The sequence below is a fragment of the Ambystoma mexicanum genome, chromosome 1q (assembly GCF_040938575.1).
Source record: "Ambystoma mexicanum isolate Mex_15411 chromosome 1q, UKY_AmexF1_1, whole genome shotgun sequence".
Classification (NCBI taxonomy): Eukaryota; Metazoa; Chordata; class Amphibia; order Caudata; family Ambystomatidae; genus Ambystoma; species Ambystoma mexicanum.
In genome coordinates, this window is record NC_090922.1 from 1,138,284,457 (window position 1) to 1,138,302,595 (window position 18,139).

Below are 18,139 nucleotides of genomic sequence, written 5' to 3' on the forward strand. Positions count from 1 at the left end.
GCTAGGTTTGAGATGAAGAATACCTCTTCTTCGTCCTCCTCCTCCTCTTTGGCCAGCTGCAGCCGCTGTATTTCATGTTCAAGTGCCGCAATGCTCCTTTGTCTTCTGGGCCCACTGCTACCACTACGTGCAGGGCCTCTCGGCACCGGAATGGGAGCCGGAGCACGACACATCCGGGCGTAGTGCCCTGACTTGCCACACCGGCCACACGACCTCGACACAGCTGGGCATTCTTCTGCATGGGGTAGGTCGTACCCACACGCCGGACACATCGATCCCGACTCGGGAGAACGAGTCTCTTGCCTTCTCTGTCCCCACTTGTCCTTTATTCCGGGCCATTTGCTTATGGCAAATGCCTCCTTGGACGTGCTTGGATGCCTTGCAGCATCCATCTTGGCTGCTCTCACATCCACCAGCTCATATATCCTGCCGCTATCTAGGATCTGCAGCAGATTCCACCCCGGTTCCCTTAGCACTTGCCTTCTTAATTTTCCGGAGTTACAGCCTTGGATGAGCTGGTTCCGTATCATTAGCTCATCATTATCCCACCGACACGTGGTGGCCATCGACCTCAACCTGGCGCAGAACTGATCAAGGGATTCACCTTCTCTCTGCTTCTCGCCACAAAACAGAAACCTCTCGTAGTCAACATTTGAGAGAGGAATGAAGTGGTTCTCCAGCGCAGTTTTGACAGTATTGTACGTCACCACCTGCAGATTGCATGATTCGAAAATACGTAAAACGTCCAGCCCCGCAGAGTATAGCAGCGTGGCCCTCTTCGAATTATAATCGTTGATGCCAGTTGCTGTAAAGTACATCTCGAGTTTCTTAATCCATAGCAGCCACCTCGGCCCCAATTTGGATGGGGGGCCAGACACATCAAACTCTTGCATCGGTAGCAGAGACCCTTGTTGCGGCCTGACTGTACCTGCCGCCGTTCCTTCCTCCCCCTCGCTTTCCGCCATGTTTTCAGGTCGCACAGGCACCTCCTGGTGGTGTAGAGGCCGCAAACCTTACTTGGGGTTCTTGAGGCTGCTGCCAGACGGTCGCCCACTGTGTCTCTTCTAGGGTCTCTTTTCCTGGAGGCGTCCGCGTTCCAGAATAAAGAAGAAAAAAAAAGTCGTCCCCGGGTGCTGGGGGACAAACAAAGTTCCAAAAATTTAACGTAACCAAACCTTACAGCGGCGCACGAGCACCTATGCAGGCCGCAACCGCTATACGTGCATTACGGGATCATCCGCGTCGGGTCCGTGTCTCGCTCCGACACTCACTCTCGCGGCCGCAGTGCATACATGCACGACGTTGCCATGGCGATCGTTCCCCTCGTCGCCAGTTGTTATGGAGTGCCCCGTGCCTCGGGGAACTACCAGACAGTCATGCGGCCACTCATACGCACACGGCACAAGAAGACACGGGACGCGCTGTTGGTCTGTACGCGTCCCGGCGCGAACTGCCGCACGGGCACTGTTTATTGCAACCGCGCATGCGTGGCCGAGAACGAGGCCCACGCATGCGCGATAGTGGCACTGGGACGTCACAAAGGCTATATAGATGTGTACGGATGAAATTATCAGTTGATGCACCTTTGTCAGTTAGAATATTTAGTATTCACCTTAATTGTTCTGTTCTGTGCCACTAGACTTATTATCAAATGTCCTAGGTATGGTAACATGGCCAAAGTCTGCCATACTATTGACTCATTTAGACTCTGCTTATCAGTTTTTAGGCGGAATATCCAGTTTTGTTCTCGTTTGAGTAACAATGCTTGCATATCCCCCTCACTCTAAGGGCACATGACCTTCGCAATTATAGACCATTGTATGTCTGTAGGGGCATGTTTGAATTCATCCCTCTTGAAATCACACTCCAACAGAACCAAAACCCACAAGAACAGACTATGGATATTTCACATTTTGCTCAGCCGCGTAATAGAATAGCAGTTATGCATAGCCCGCCTGACCTAACATGTTGGACATCACGTGATCTCCGCTCCGGCAAGGTCACGTGAATTGATACGAGGATTACGGCTTTAACTTGCAGGGAAAGCCGCTCTCGTTGAAAAACACCCAGATCTTTTCTTCTTCTTGGCTGATGAGTGTTATCGTGTAATATGGTCTTTCAAGTGCAGGTATTTACACGTATAGCAATGTATGTCTGCGTTTTGCCCTTGCACTGCTGGCGAATTTTGGACACCTTGATTCAAACGAGTGTTTCATTTTCCCCATTAGGGTCTTTTTGTCCATGTTTTGACTGTTGAGAGTGCCATCCCACCACCTGAATGGCTGATTAACAAGTTAAAAAGTGAAAAAGAAAAAAACACTTTTGCTTCTAACTGGGATAAAGCGTGCATTGTGCACAGAGAGGTAGGCAAGTAACTGCAATTCAGACGTAAGTGGGATATAGACATTCCTTGCATCTACAACTACAGAACAGTCCTTAATGGCTTAAATTAACAAAGTCTGAGAGTAGCGGCAAATATTTTAGAAAAACCTTGAATTGAATGAGTGAATATTAAACAGGCATGCCTTTTGCAAATCACAAATGCTGCATTTATAATGCCACGAGCGTGGGTTAGCAAAGTGGCCTGACAAAATGCATTACATTTTGATAGAACACCGATCCTGACATGTTTTTAAATTCGAAACTTGGAGTTTTCCCTTAAATGTAAAATCGACCTGCATTTGTTATAGAAATGGTTCAATGAGTCTTGACTCAGTGCAAAAGTCGGATATATTACTCAAATGGTGCTTATTGTTAAAACATGCTATAATAAGCATAGTTTTAGATTTAAATGAATTCAATCATGCAACACAAGAATGACCCCGTTATTGTTTGATTCATTACAGAGTCACCAACCTGTTCACGTGTTATACAGCAGTAATAGGAAGGAGGGGCGAAGAATCACGAGATCCGTCCTTTCCATTCCTGATGCAAAAAGTTATATTCATTGGGATATGAAGACTGTGCCGAAGAGAGTGGGTAAATAACTTGTAAACCACTGACTCTGGTAGACTAAGAACTCTCAGAGACCACACAGTTTTGCTTCTACGCTGATTGGACACCCTGCGCCTTTTCTGAGGAGCCGCTTTCAGTGTGGGATAGCCCTTTTTGGTCTTCTTTAACATTTCTATGACAGAAACGTCATAGTGAACAATTTGAATGTTCTAAAACCTGTTTTTTTAAACCTCTCTGATTGAATTGATAACTTATGTTATATCTTTTAGAGCACTAGTACACATTAGATTGCGTCTACAGGTTATTAGAATTTAAATTTTTACAATGAGTAGACTGACCTAGTGTGAGTATTAACACTACCCGTGACGTCACACACTGTGCCTATTATGCAGTGTGATTGACGCTTTTGTAGGCAGGAGATTGCCAGATTTCAAATCCTGCCATCAGCTGCATATTTGGATTGTGTTCATTTTCCATTCCTTAAACTGTTTGCTTTTAGATAAGCAGCACACCAGCGCAACCTAGCAATAGAGGGTATTTGGGTAGGTGTAGTTGTTAGAACTTCATCCTATCGTTCTATCCTCTGTTTATGCAAACTGAAAGCTGGGGCACCTACGGTTGTATTCCATACTGGTTCTCTCATGATGACCAATTTTGGAACAGTGTGACAGTTGTTGCATTTCTTAATGTAACCTTGGGGTACTGTTCCCTTATTGTGTTAAATTACTATTGTTGGGACACATTTACAGGCCGATTAATGGAATTAATGTGCACTGACATTTTCAGCGCAAGCGTGCTAATCGCGGTGCCAGTGCGAAAATCGCAGTGAAACCCGCACACAGCGAATCATGGAAGTCCGTGTGCATGTAAATGCCAGGATGGGCGCCAAAATTCTGCATGGCGCACGCTGTCGCACACGTCTCCAAACAGCGTGCGCTACGCGCACAGCGCAATCGCACATAGCGCGGCGCACACAACAAAAGTAGGAGGAACAGAGGGCGTGACACGCGAAATGGGGAACAACGCATAAAAATGTGGGCGTCACAGGGGAAGTACAGGAGGCAAATGCGCGGAACGCCCACACGCACGTTCAAAACACGTATTCATGGATTTGAACGGGGCTAACGCGTGTGCCAAAAAAGCCGTGCTAATCCGGAAACACGTACGCCAGCAGGAAGCAAGCGTACCTGGACCCGCGCAGCATAAAAGTGCACACAAACAACAAACAAGCTCAGACGCCAGGATGAATATACCGTTCCTAGCAGCAGTGGTCATGGGATACCGCAGGAGGAGGAGGAGGATAGTCAGGCCCAGAATTTTCACACCCAGAACCAGCCTTTTTGGGATGCCTGATGACCAGTTGTATGGGAGGTCCAGATTTCCACCTCACATAATACTCGACCTGTTGAGTGAGTGGGAGGATGACCTCACATCACCCACCTGTGCTCCCAAGCACTCAGCCACCTGGAGAAGGTCCTCAATGTACTGCACTTCTTGGCCACTGGGTCATTTCAGCGGACAAGTGCTATAGTGGGGAAGGGTGTCACAGGCCACGCAGTCACGCTGCCTACACCAGGTCTTGGCCATCATGACTGCACGCCCATCAGTCCGCAGGCACATATACCTGCCCAGAACACCTGCAGAAAGGCAGGCTGCCGTCCAGGATTTCTACGGGGTGGCACAATTCTCCAAAGTCCTAGGTGCCATTGATTGCACCCATGTGGTTCTACGTCCCCCCAGGGCATCAGAGCACATCTATAGAAACCGCAAGCACTGGCATTCCATCAACGTCCAGGTAGTATGTGATGCCAAGGGAATCATCACCTCAGTATATGCCAACTATCCAGGGTCCACACACGACAGTTTTATTTACAGAATGTCAACCCTAATCCGGGACCTAGAAGCTGGGCAGCATGACGATACATGGCTGCTCAGAGAGTATAAATGCCACAGCACAAGCATGCATGTCAGATACTGAGTAATGTCACAACCCCACTAATGATACCCATCACCACCTCCCCAGGGGACAGTGCCTACCCTCTGAGCACCCACATGATGACGCCAATTCGGAACCCCACCACGCCACCCGAGGTAAGATACAACACAGCCCACATTGCAACCCGGGGCATAGTGGAGAGCACATTCGGAGTGCTCAAGTCACGCTTTCGCTCCCTTGACCGTTCTGGCAGGCAGCTGTTATACGCTCCCCCAGTAGTGTGCAGGTTCGTAGTGGCAGCATGTGTCCTGCACAACGTTGCAACATGCCGGGGCCTGCCCGTGGACTTGGTGGTGCCCCCACATCCCCAACCACATGCACGCCTGCTGCGCATGGGAGGGGAAAGGGCACGGGGTGAGGCAGCCCGTACGCAGCTGGTGGCTAATTTCTTCACCTAAAATCACACCCCTGTGGAGTGCACACAGCCCTGGCACATACCATCTGACAATCAATGATGATGACATAAGGGACAGTCAACTGTCACAACCATACCAGCCTGAGATTGGTCACCTGGAAGTGTTACAGTGAGTGCATCCCTACCTACACAAACACCACCAATGCTGTGTCATCAAAAGACACACTTCAATGCTGCTAAATGCATTACCCCCTTGCAAAATACAACATGACAACAGTGCCATGTCACCCAACCCCTCCCCAGCACCGCCACCCAACACACCATGGCATGTCATGCTATGTGAGAGCAAACCAAGCAATCCCCAAAACCTGACACAAGTGTCACAAAGTACAGTGTCCCTAATGGAAACTGGCCACACACAATATGCTCCCAGTAATGTAGATCTAACAACACACATGACCAAATACTTACCAACAATACAATGCAGCTACACAACCTCAAACATAGCAAAAACATGACAGTACTAAGTTAAAGTAGTGGTAGTCTTACAACCTTATTATGCCAGCACATCACCCCCTTCCAACTGTACAGTGTTGCTGCCATGCAAATGTGTAAGTGCACTTCTTACAACATGAACTCCATCTCCAAAGTAGACGGCCTTGTGAAGACATGAGGAATGAACCTGCAAATTAGGAGGAAGACATGGATGCACAAGTACATATCAATACACTATGCAGTGTACAATACAACAACAATATCCACTAGGAATGTATGCACATTATTGACTACAGACTGCCCACACAGCTCAAGGGAGTCCAACGTCACTGTGTAAGTCACTGTCACTTGGGCACACCCTTTGCAAGCCCATGGAAAGGGGAAGCAGGAGGGGTGTGTGTCTCACGAACCCAAGCATCTGACCCAAACTCAGGACAAGCCTGCATGTGCCCAGCCGGAATACAGTGGATGCCCACGGGAGCCACACTAGGCAACACACTGTAAAAAAAATCAAAAATCAAAAATGGCCATGTGGGGGCAAAGGGGGGGAAGCCACCCAGGAGGTCCGAGGACAGGGTGCACACCAACAGCCACCTGTGTGGATGTTGGGAAAAAAACACCTCCATGGGCTTTGGTCTGCACGGCTATGCCAATGTGGGAGAACTGCTGCTGTCGCTCTCATCACCCTCAGCTGCTGCATCAGGAGGTGGTGGTGCTATGGGAGGTAGTCCACGCAAAGCCCTAGTATGGTCCTCCATGGCAGCAAGCATGCGGGTGTGGAAGGTCTCGTTCTGTAGGATTATAGTGCAGAGACCCCCATGCAGCACCTGACGTGATGCCCGGATCTCCTCCCGAGTTGCCTGCATCTCAGCTGAGAGTGAACGTGTGAGCCGCTCCAGCTGCTGTTCTGTCCTCAAGTTAGTGGAAGCCTCAAGGTCAACAAGAGTCTCCCTGAGGTGATGGAGTTCTACCCTCAGGGCTTCCCTGTGGCCCTGGGACTCTATTGATATCGATTGGCGTAGAGTCTCCAGTGCCACCCGTCGGTCCCTGTTGGACGCCAACATGTCCTCCCTGTGTGATTGGCAAATGGAGTCTGTTGCCTGCTGTAGTTGCTCCATCTGCGTTTCAGGAGGGACAATAGAAGTGGTCACTCTCTCCATTGCTTGAGCCATCATCTCAACTGATGCTGCCTGTTGGGTTGCCATACTGTACATGAATTGTTCCCATGCGGTATTGCCTGGTGGCGTACGGCCACCGCGTCGGCGGGCACCTCACCTGTTTGGGGCAAGGCGATCTGCGCCTTGCTGTGCTGGCACTGCCTGAGGCTGCAGGACTGCATTCCCCCTCTGATCTGCTGGCCCAGGAACAGGATCAGATGTTGTGGAGTGTGACCCTGCATCCGTGGTTCACACATAACTGGTCTCACATGCATGACCATGATGTCCCTGCACACACACATCCATACATGGCCTATGTCACACATACAGGCAAGCATCAGACTACCAGCACACTGTAACATGCCCTGTCTCACACAGCAATGCTTGCCCACTTACTGCTCAACTCCAGACTGGTCTGCCTCTGAAGGATCTGGGTGTGGAGCGCTGGGCCTACGCGTTCCAGGACCCTCATCTGGATGTTACTCATGTGTGCCCGGCCCCCCTCCACGAGGCGCCAGGCCTTGTGGAGTGTCCTGGACCTGAAGTTCTCCCAGCGCTTCTTGACGTGCTTGATGCCGTGGGTTGCCACCCCCTCCGTGTTGATGGCAACCACTACGTCATCCCAGATCCTCTCCCGTCCTTCCTTGTTGGCGCGTGATGTTCCGAAGAGGGCATCATAATTCCCCAGGACATGTTCCACCAGGACACCAACTTCGGTGGCAGTGAAGCTGGTGGCCCTCTGCCTCTCTGGCTGGGGGTTGCCAGTGGTGCCAGATGGAGATGTGCCCGACATGGCAACCCCAGAGGCAGGAGTGGGTGGGCAACTGGGTCCAGTGGCTGGGCTGTGGAGCGATGGTATCCCAGTCAGGAGTCTTCTGTTCCAGCAGGGGTGGACACAGCAACTGGACCCCTGCAGATGGCTGATGGGCAGGCACCAAATAGCAGGGCACGTGGGCAGCAGACAGTCAGGCAGCAGCAGATGGCAGGTGGGAGCATGCTTGGGGCTCTGGAGGGCAGGAAAATGGCCTTCAGGGCAGGAGCGTGGTCTTCCCTGTGTGTATGCATGGCCAGCTTGATACGGAGTGATTTGGCATGTGAAAAAATTGCACGTCAGCGTGTAATTCGAGGAAAGGCCCTTAGCGAGTAAGCGGGTCAGCACACATACGCGATTTCATTGGACCAAAGGCCCTTAGCGCGTAAGCGTGTCTGTGATGTATCGCGCACGGGCATTACCCTTTTGCGTATAAAACTTCAAGCAAACCCCAGGAATACACGTACGCCACTCGCACAGGGCCCTTTTGCGTGTAAAACTTCACGCGAACCCCAGGAATACACGTACGCCACTCGCACAGGGCCCTTTTGCGTGTAAAACTTCACGCGCACCCCCGTAATACACATACCCTGCTGAAATTGCATGTGAGACTTCCCGCAAACTCCATTTATACACGTACCCCACTCGCACAGGCCTTTTTGCGTGTGAGACTTCCCGCGAACCCCTTAATACACGTACCCTGCTCCAATCGCGTGTGAAACTTCCCGCGAACCCCAGTATACACATACTCCACTCGCACAGGCCCTTTGGCGTGTGAAACTTCCTGCGCACCCCGTAATACACGTGCCCTGCTCCAATCGGGTGTGAAACTTCACACGAACCCCAGTTATACACGTACCCCACTCGCACAGGCCCTTTCGCATGTGAAACTTCACGCGAACCCCAGTAATACACGTTCCCTGCTTGGCGTTTTGCTGTTTGGCAGCCCTGTAAACTGGTCCAGGGTTAGCGCAGCCCTTTGTGCTGGATTGGGGATTTTGATGGCTTTTCCTTGCGTGAGGGCGTTCTTGGGGGCGTAACTGGCGCTGCTGCAGGGTAGCTGCGCCACTCTGCGCCACAGCTGGTTTTGGAGGCTAAAATCCATGAATGCTATGTGTGCGGAAATCGATTTTAGCGCACGCAGCTGGCACAGACAATCGCCCGCGCACACTGTGCGCCAGCCGCGTGCGCCACTTGTGGGCGAAATTCTATGAATTACCCCCTCAGCCTATAGCACCCTATTGTGTTTTTGTACTTCTCAATGAGATGAATATAAGTTATTAAATATTGTTTTAAAGTCATGCTTCTTCTGTCAATTTTGTTTTTCTAAATTGTTTGTTGATGGGTTTTGTTAATTTGCTTTTATGAATTTGAATTTGTATTTTGTGCAAGGTACAATTCGTACTAATAACACACAAAAACATTTATTTAAAAAAAACTATGGATGTTTGTTTGTTTGTTTATTTATTTATAACGCACGCCAGACCCGAGGGCATCCGGGCGCAAGTTCAATAATTCTCTAAGCTTACAAGTTACAGTTACACATTCCAAGTAGTTAGAGAATACATTGACAAGAATAGGTTAATGAAATGCAGGGTTATATACACAAGTATTTGTACACAGAAGTATATACACAGTATACATTGAAAGTTAGAGAACAGGGTGGAATAAGCAGGAGAGCTATGCATATAGGTATGCGTTCAGTAGTTGGATAACAGACAGGTCAGATATGGAGAGTCCTAGTGTAAGTCAGTTATAAATCGTTTTCTTTGAGCCATTTAATGCAGTTAAGTCTGAAGTGTGGATAGGATTGGTCGGATGAGAAGATGGGAGGGAGTTCCACAACTGGGCTGCTTTGACAGGGAAATTGTTGCCTCCGGCTGTGCTCAGTTTAAATGGGGACAACACTAGCTGGTTGGTATATGCTTCTCTTGTAGGTCTATTGGAAGTTCTTCTTTTGAACCTGTCTATTAGATATTTGGGGGCTAGATTATTCATGCTTTTGAATGTTAGTGACACTGCTTTAAGTTTAATTTTGTTAGCTGTGCAAAGCAAGTTAGATTGTCTTCTGATATCCGAGATATGCTCTCTTCTTGGGATTCCTAAGGCAGCTCTAAGGGCATTGTTCTGCAGGGTTTGGATTTTTTGAAGCGTGGGTTTATTGGATTCTATGTATAGTGCATTACAATAGTCCAGTTTGGATAATACCAGAGCTCTTCATAAAGTGAGGCAACTGGTAGTGGACAAGTATGGTTTCGCAGCTCTAATCAGTTTACAAGTGTATGCGGTGCTAGAGGCCATCACACTCACCTGTTTTGTTAGATAGAGGCAGGAGTCGAGGTAAACACCTAATGTTTTGAACTCTTTAGCTACTTTTATGGTGTTGCCATCTATAATAAATGATGAGTAGTCATTGTTCAGTCTTTTGCTGTTTTGTGTATTCCCCATCATGAGTTCCGTTTTGTCATCATTCAGGCATAGACAATGGCGGGCCTCCATGCCTGGATGATGAGGTATATCTTGTTCACCAAGGCCAAATCCTGTTCATAACCCCCCGAAAGTGGGATGAGAATCTGAGTGTCATCTGCATAGTTTGTGTAGGTGACACCCAGAAGGACCAGATCATCAAACAGGGGAAAATGTTATACATGGTCGGAGAGACACACGATCCCTGGGGAACACAACATGTGATGGGTACCGGATCAGCCGGTGCAGAGGGTGAAAAACCCTCATGGTTCTGCCGCTTAAGAATGACTTGATCCATGCAATGGCATGAGTGGAGAAGTGGGCTGCAGATTCCAGGTGGGTACAGGGTACATCATGATCCACCAAGTCAAATGCTGCTGAGAGATCCAGTAAGAGGAGTAGGGCAGTTTTTCCATGGTCTATCAGCTCGTCAACCTGGGTTTTGGGATCGATGAGCGTGGTTTCGGTACCGTGTTGAGGGCTGAAGCCTGATTGTCTGGTACTTAATAGTTGACGCAGCTCCAAGTATTTTTGGATCTGTAGGTAGACTACTCTATCTAGTATTTTTAACAGAAATGGTACTGTAGTAATTGGCTTGTAATTAGTCGGGATGGAAGGGTGCAGGGTTTGCTTTTTAAGGAGGGGGAGGACCCAGGATTGTTTGAGGTTATCTGGTATCGTACCAGATGCAAAGGAGGCGTTATTGAGTTTGGAAATAAATGGGGAAAAGTCTCTGGCCGCGTCAGTTGGGCAGGGCATATGTCGCCACGGCAGTTGGAAGGTTTGAGTGAGAGTATTATTTTTTCAATCTCTAAGATGGTTACTTTGGTGAAGTTGAATTTGTGTTCTGGTTTGGTGGAGGTAGGTGGTTTTCCACTTTGACTGGTTGAAGGAGGAATATTTTGTTTCTTTTTCTCAATGTTTGTTTGGAGCGTGGCAATTTTGTAGTTTAGAGCTTTTTGGATGTTGGAGCACCACGTTTTGCTTTTGTCTCAGTTGTCCGGAACAGGGATAGGGTTTTCTAGTTCCTTTAATTTAATGAAAAGCTCTTTGGTTCCAGATTTGGCCTGTAGTATTCTGTTGTTATAGTTCTCTTTTTTAGCTTTCTTTATTTCATTTTTATACATCTTGGAGGCATTGATGAGAGCTGCTTTATTAGACTCAGAAGGAGTCAGTCGCCAGGCGGATTCACATTTGCGTTTTTCAATCCTTAGGGATTTGAGTTGCGGGGTCAACCAAGTGTTTAAGTGTGCTCTAGGATTCGTTTTTCTCAACTTCAATGGGGCAATAGTGTCCAAGGCTATGGCCATGGTAGCACTGAATTTGTTCACTAGTGCTGATGGGTTTAATGATTTAGGTAAGGCATTGAGAGTTGGGAGGATAAATGGTAGCAATTTATCTGTAGTTATATTTTTTTAAATTTCTGGTTGGTAAGAGGGGAGCCAATATATTTTCCTTGGGTTGGGTAGTGTTTTCATTTAAGAGGAAGGTTATTCCTTGCGCATGATCAGTCCAGATTTGTGGGCAGACATCAGTAATCGTTACATTACAGTTATGGGTGGCTATCCAGTCTAGGGTTCTACCTTTTATGTGAATTGGTTGTGAGATTCTTTGGGTGAATCCAAGTTCTGTGATGAAATTGGTGATATTAGTCGCTTTCAGGTCTCCCAGAAGGATGGCTTCTGAAGCGTTTTTTAGATTGTTTGAGAGGATCATAGATATGTCCTCCTCAAAAGTTCCAATAGGTCTTGGTGGCCTATAGATGAGGTGTATGTTAATAGATTGAGAGGAAGATGTTAAGAATTTAGCGGTTAGGGATTCACAAGATTTGGTGATTGAGGGTGTTTCTATTTTTATGGCAAGATTGTTTTTAGCGATGATGGCTAGGCCACCTCCAAGAGAATTGGTTCTATCTTCTCTGATAAGGTTGTAATTAGGGGGAAAGGCAAGCATCAGAGCTGGTCCTGCTGCTTGGTGAAGCCAAGTTTCCGTTATGGCAAAGAGGTCATAATCACCTAATTGGATGAGGTTGGCGATTTTGGTAGCATATGCTATTAGTGACCTAGCGTTGATAAGGGTACCCTTCAGAGGGGTGTTTGGTTTGGGTGTCGCCGGGGTGATGCAGCTTTTCGTCTTGGTTAGCCTACTGCTTGATTTGCAGTGATGGTTAATGGGATTGGTAAAGTGGGAATCTCTTTTAGAGGTGGATGTGTTTAGGGGGCAATACGTTGGAGATCTCTTTTATTACTAGGTTTGGTGACTAGTCTAGCTCGCGGTTCATAGATTTTAGGTAATCTTGAACGTAGCTTTGCATTTCTGTTTAAGGTGCCACATTGTTAGGGGGATGTGGGGGATATGTAACTTTATAGACGGTAGGTTAGTGTCTGGGGTGATGGATGGTTGGCACTCATCAGAGTTCAATATTACAGTAGGCAAAGATTGCGGTGGGTGGTTTGCTGTTGTCATTATGGACCAGAGAGTAGTCAGGAAAATGAAGGTGGAGATCATTCTATCCTAGTGATAATTAACTATGTCTGGTAATCACTAATAGGTTATAGAGCTCATAGTTTCTAGCACTGCATCATAGTGATGATAGTGACCTGGAGCAATGCACTAGGATATTCATTTAGTCACCACACGCAGTAGTGGTGTTCACAACACTGTCTAACAACAGTATGCAGTGTGGAGGCTAAAGTAGTCGAGGTAGAGGGCTAAACAATGCTTGGCAGTAATCTGGAAAGTACAGAAATAACAGTAGCAGTGCAGTATATTGAGGCAGACATTATGCTTAGCTATGGCGAGTAGGGTAGCTATTAAGTGCATATGCAGGTACGGCTAGCACGTTACATATGCACAAATGCATCAAACAGTAAGACTAGCAAGTTAAATATGCCAGAGTGATCAGACAGTAAGACTAGCAAATTAAATATGCCGAAGTGCATCAGGCAGTATGGCTAGCAGGTTAAATGTGCCAGAATGCAGCAAACAGTAAGACTAGCAAGTTAAATATGCCAGAGTGCATCAGGCAGTATGGCTAGCAAGTTAAAAATGCCAGAGTACATCAAGCAGTGTATCAAACAGTGTGTGCATCAAACAGTATGACTAGCAGAATTAGTGTGGCTGAATGCAGTCAACAAGGGTATACGCGAATCAGGTGCAGCGTATGCTTAGGTTAAGTCAGATAGTCATCAGCAAGGGAAGCAGTTGTGCAGCGCAATGCGTTAAATATTGCTGTTGCTGTTACAGTGCTGGCACATACATACTTTGCGGTGGCTAGGCAGAGCGAATGAGGTTACAAACATTTGGGGCGTTCATAATCACAAAAAAGTTAGGCGGGCAGCTATGCCTGGGTTAATTAAGGAGGTACTATGGGTCACAGTGTGGGCACATATGATATGGACAACGAGAAGTTCAGCAGTCTCACCATGAGAAGGTTGGTGGAGGCGAGTAGTCCTACGGATGATGAGGAATGCAGATACAGTGCAGGTTTACAGGATGTAGGTAGATACCCAATGGCATATTCTAACTCTATTGGACTTTACAAGTTCTACTGTAGTAGTATGGATGTATTATGCAAGTACTAGCCTAAGTACCTGGCTTTTCCCGGGATGTCCATTATCAGATTTTTAAATCTCTAATCAGTAAATCTCAATTCAGTTTCTTCAGCAGTTTCATTGCTTCATTTTTTTAGCAGCACAAATTCTCAGTTGAATAAGTCTCACTTGAGTTTCTTCAGCAGTTTCATTCATTCGCTGTTCAGCAGCACTAATTTTCTTAACAGCAAGTCGTGCTTCAGTCTCTCGAGAAGTTTTGTTGTTTTTTTTAGCAACACAAATTATCTGATTAATAAGTCTTTGCTTCAGATTATTGAGCACTTTCATTGTTCTGTCTGAAAGCATGTTGAATTCTATGAGCTTCATGGTCTTGAGATCTTCCTTCTTCAGAATGTTGATTATGTTTCAACTTTCAATGTTTTGTTTTGATTTGGGTGGAATGAAATATTGCTCTCTTTTTTTCGTGGTATTTCTGTAAAAATGTAGAGCATACAGAAGAAAGATGTCTTTTTTTAAAACATGGAACCTGATTCAAATCAACTGATTCAACTATGAATTCTTCAAATTGTAGCAAAATTCCATTTGATGTCATGAGGGTGAATTACCTGTCCTTTCTATCGAGCCGGAAATAGTTGGATTCATTTGTCAATGAAATAAATAATATTCTATGCAAAATTCATGACACCAGTCCTCACTGTACATGAGGAGTTACGTCCCCAAGAATGCCACATACAAACCCACAAACAAATATGACTTTGTTTTGCATATATGGATAACTGTGATGGTATATGTGAAGTGTATTATCATGAAAGGTATGTTTAAAGTAGTTAGATACCCGTTGCATATTCTGACTGTGCATTGTATTATACTTTACTGAGTCAATTTGGGTTGAAGGAATATTAAGTCGGAGTTTTGCTAGATTTGCTGGCAACCTATGTTTTGGAGTAACAGATGTGTTGTTCCATTCAAAGCAATCACTTTTTCTTTGGACAAATGCTGTTAATTTGTCTGAAGTGGTTGTGGCACCAGTGTGGTAGATCATGCCAATGTTGTGAAGTTTTCTTTGCAACAAGATATTTGCCCGTTTGGAAATCTAGTGAGCTTACAATTATTTCTGGTACCATCTGCATTGTACCTTAGAAGCATTAGTATGACATATTGGACATGTCAGTATATTTGTATGCTGGATCAATTGTCTGAATTGCAAAAAGGGCATCATATGCCATAATTTTACATTCAGCATAAACTGATGAAATGGATTAATAATTTGGTATGGGTACGTAGACAAATCATTCATTAGGCATGTGATCTTGTGAAACATGGTTGCTGAAACTGCATGTATGAAATCTGGAACATTTCATTCATAGGGAGGTTTTTTGTTTCTAGCACTTGTAGTAAGTACATTAGGAATTATTGTGGATCTTCCTGTGTGTTATGGTGTGTTTTATCATTCTTGTATAATACTCCAATTTTTCCTTTATACCTAAGACACTATAAGGATTATTTTTAACACTTCTATGAAGGACGAGCATTTGCAAACACAACTGGCCTGTTCCATTTAAGTAAATGGTGGGAACAATTGGTGGCAATTGAAAGAAAGATTGATTGCTACATTTTTATAACAATTTTCTCCAGTTGCGTTGCAAAATTTAAATGTTCAAGCGAGTTGTACCTCTTTATCCTTTGATGGGCCCGCAGTTGGTTATTGTTAAGAGACATTTGTATTTTTGGTCTGATGTTGGACGTTAAGTTGATTTTGGACTTGAGGGTTTTGTGGTTGTATTATTTGAAGTAGCAGCAGTTTTTTGTTTTTTTAGTGGTATTGCAGGGAAATATGGTATAGTTTCTGTTTGTATTCATTTTTTAAAAGGTTTTCTTTTTTGAGGTACTGGGTACATATATAGATAGGGGGTGTACAGTGCGTGTAGCCTGTTGTATTCCAGGTTGCAAGGAATGTCTGCATTGACTTTGTTTGCATCAAAGTGGGTGAAACTTTGTTTCCTTTGTGGCATGAGGGGGTTCTGCTGCTGCCCAGACTCTGCTGGTAATACCCTGCTGGGCTGTTATTTGTGCTGCATTAACTGTATTCTGGTTCCCACTGCCCCCTGCTCATTGCTCCCTTTTAGTGAGTCCCTGTGTTTGTTTCCTCCCGCCTCCCTGCGTGACTGCCCGCCCACCCCCTCCCTGATTGACTGACTGGACATCCCGTTTTGCTTTGTCTATTCCCCCGTGACCGTGCTCGTCATTTCCTTCGTGGCGTGAGCGGGAGCTGCTACTGCCAAGACCCTTGTGGGCCGTTATTTGTGCTGCATTAACTGTATTCCCGTGCCCCCTGCTCATTGCTCCCTTGTAATGAATCCCTGTGTTTGTTTTCTCCTGCCTCCCTGCGTGCCTGCCCGCCCACCCCCTCCCTGATTGGCGCTCCCTTCCTACTTCCAGGCCCCTAGGGAAAGGGCAGCTCCCACTTGGCGGCTCCCTATAAGTGTCTGCAGGTGTCCGCAGGAGGACGCCAGCTGCCAGTCCCCTCCCTTCCTGATTCCCCTGCCTACCCCCTTACCCCCGCTAACCCCCCTTCCACCTGCAAGCGATCTTCCACCATGCATTGAAATGTGACGGTCTTAACATCAAAAATTGTATTGTGAATCCTAGGACTTTTTCCCCACTATTTAGGATTCTCAAACTTAGGTGGATTTTCCACTGTGTTCTTAAATGTGACTGTCTTAATATTAAAAATTGCATTGTGAAACCTAGGACTTTTTCCCACTATTTAGGATTCTCAAATTTAGGTGGGGTTTCCACCGTGTGTTAAATGTTCATTTTGCTATCTCTTAATCCTGAGTGTCCTCTGTCCCGCTGCTCAAATTACCTGCCTCTCGCTGTCCTGTCTGCCTGCCTTAGCTTCCTGTCTAGTTTCCCCTTCCCTCCCCCTCCTCTCCCCTCTCCCACCTACTCCATGGTGCTCTCTGTCACTGCTATCTTCTCCAACTGCTTCTCTATTTTCTATCCTGCTCTCCTCACCAAATCGGGTAGGAAGATTTTTAAAAAGGACATCCTGGTATCCAACCCAGGCATCCTTATCGCTGACACCTACACCAGTGCCTCCTCCATGGAAACTGTCACCCACATCCTCTTCGTTGTTCATTCACCAGAGCTATGAACCCTTCATGTGGTCTCTGTACTCTCTCCTTTCTCTTCCTCTCCCATTAATGGTGGCACCCGGTGGGATGCCCTCTTGGCCTCCTTCCATTCCTCTAAGGTCATCATTAATGTTTACTCTAATGGGACCGTCTTGGTCCAAGACCCGCAGGCCAACCTTCATCTCCTTGATAGATGCTTCCTGCGCCTCATCAACTTCCTTTCTTCTCCTGCTGTCCCCTCTACCCTTTCTGTGAATTCCTCGCCTCCTCCCTCTGCCTCTTCCTCGGCTACCTCGCCTTTATCCTTCCCTTTCTGCCCCCTCTCTTGCTCCCTCCACACCTCGAAAGGGCGTACCTCTGATTTGTACCCCTCCCCAGAAGTCTTTCAAGGACGGCAACCTTCTGCATATCGCCACTCTCATCTCTCGCTCTGCTGTCAAACATCCCTCTGATATCTGCCGGCTTCTTGAAGAACTTGACCTTGATGTCTTCAGTCTCACAGAGACATTGTTCACGGCCAGCTCTGTCGCAAGCTTTGATACACTCCTACCTGAGGGCTCCATTCCCAGGGCCAACCGCTCCAGAGGGGGTGTATCCCTGATCTTCCCTGAGTGGATTCCTGCCTCTGACACTCCTACGCTGGCCTCCTCCTCTATTGAATGCCTCGTCTGCAGGCTCTTTCTCTCCCCTATCCATTCCCTTACTGTGGCTACTATCTATCAGCCACCTGGTCAGATCTCCTCCTTCCTCTCTGAGTGGGCGGACCTCTCCTCGTTACTCCTGGCCTCAACCACTCACCTCCTCCTTCTTGGGGACTTCAACATCCACCTGGATGCCCCCTGTCCTTCCTCTGTACTCTTTTGTGACCTCTGTGACTCTCTCCCACTCACTATTCTCCCCTCTGGCCCAAATCATTCTGTAGGGCACACTCTGGATGTTCTGATCTCCTCAGACCTTCCCCTCTCTCTTCCTCTCTCCACTCCTCTCTCCTTGAATGATCACTGTCTCCTCTCTTCCCACCTCTCCCTCCCTACCCCTCAGGCCAAGCCACTTCCATCACTGCCACCCAACTTCTCGGTCATCCGATCCATGAAGTGCGTGTCAGTTGAGGCTTTCGTTACCACCTTCTCTCCCCCGTCCCCTTTGGATGACTCTCACCCTGACACTGCCCTCTCCATGCTCCACTCTGCTATATCTGATACTCTTAATATCC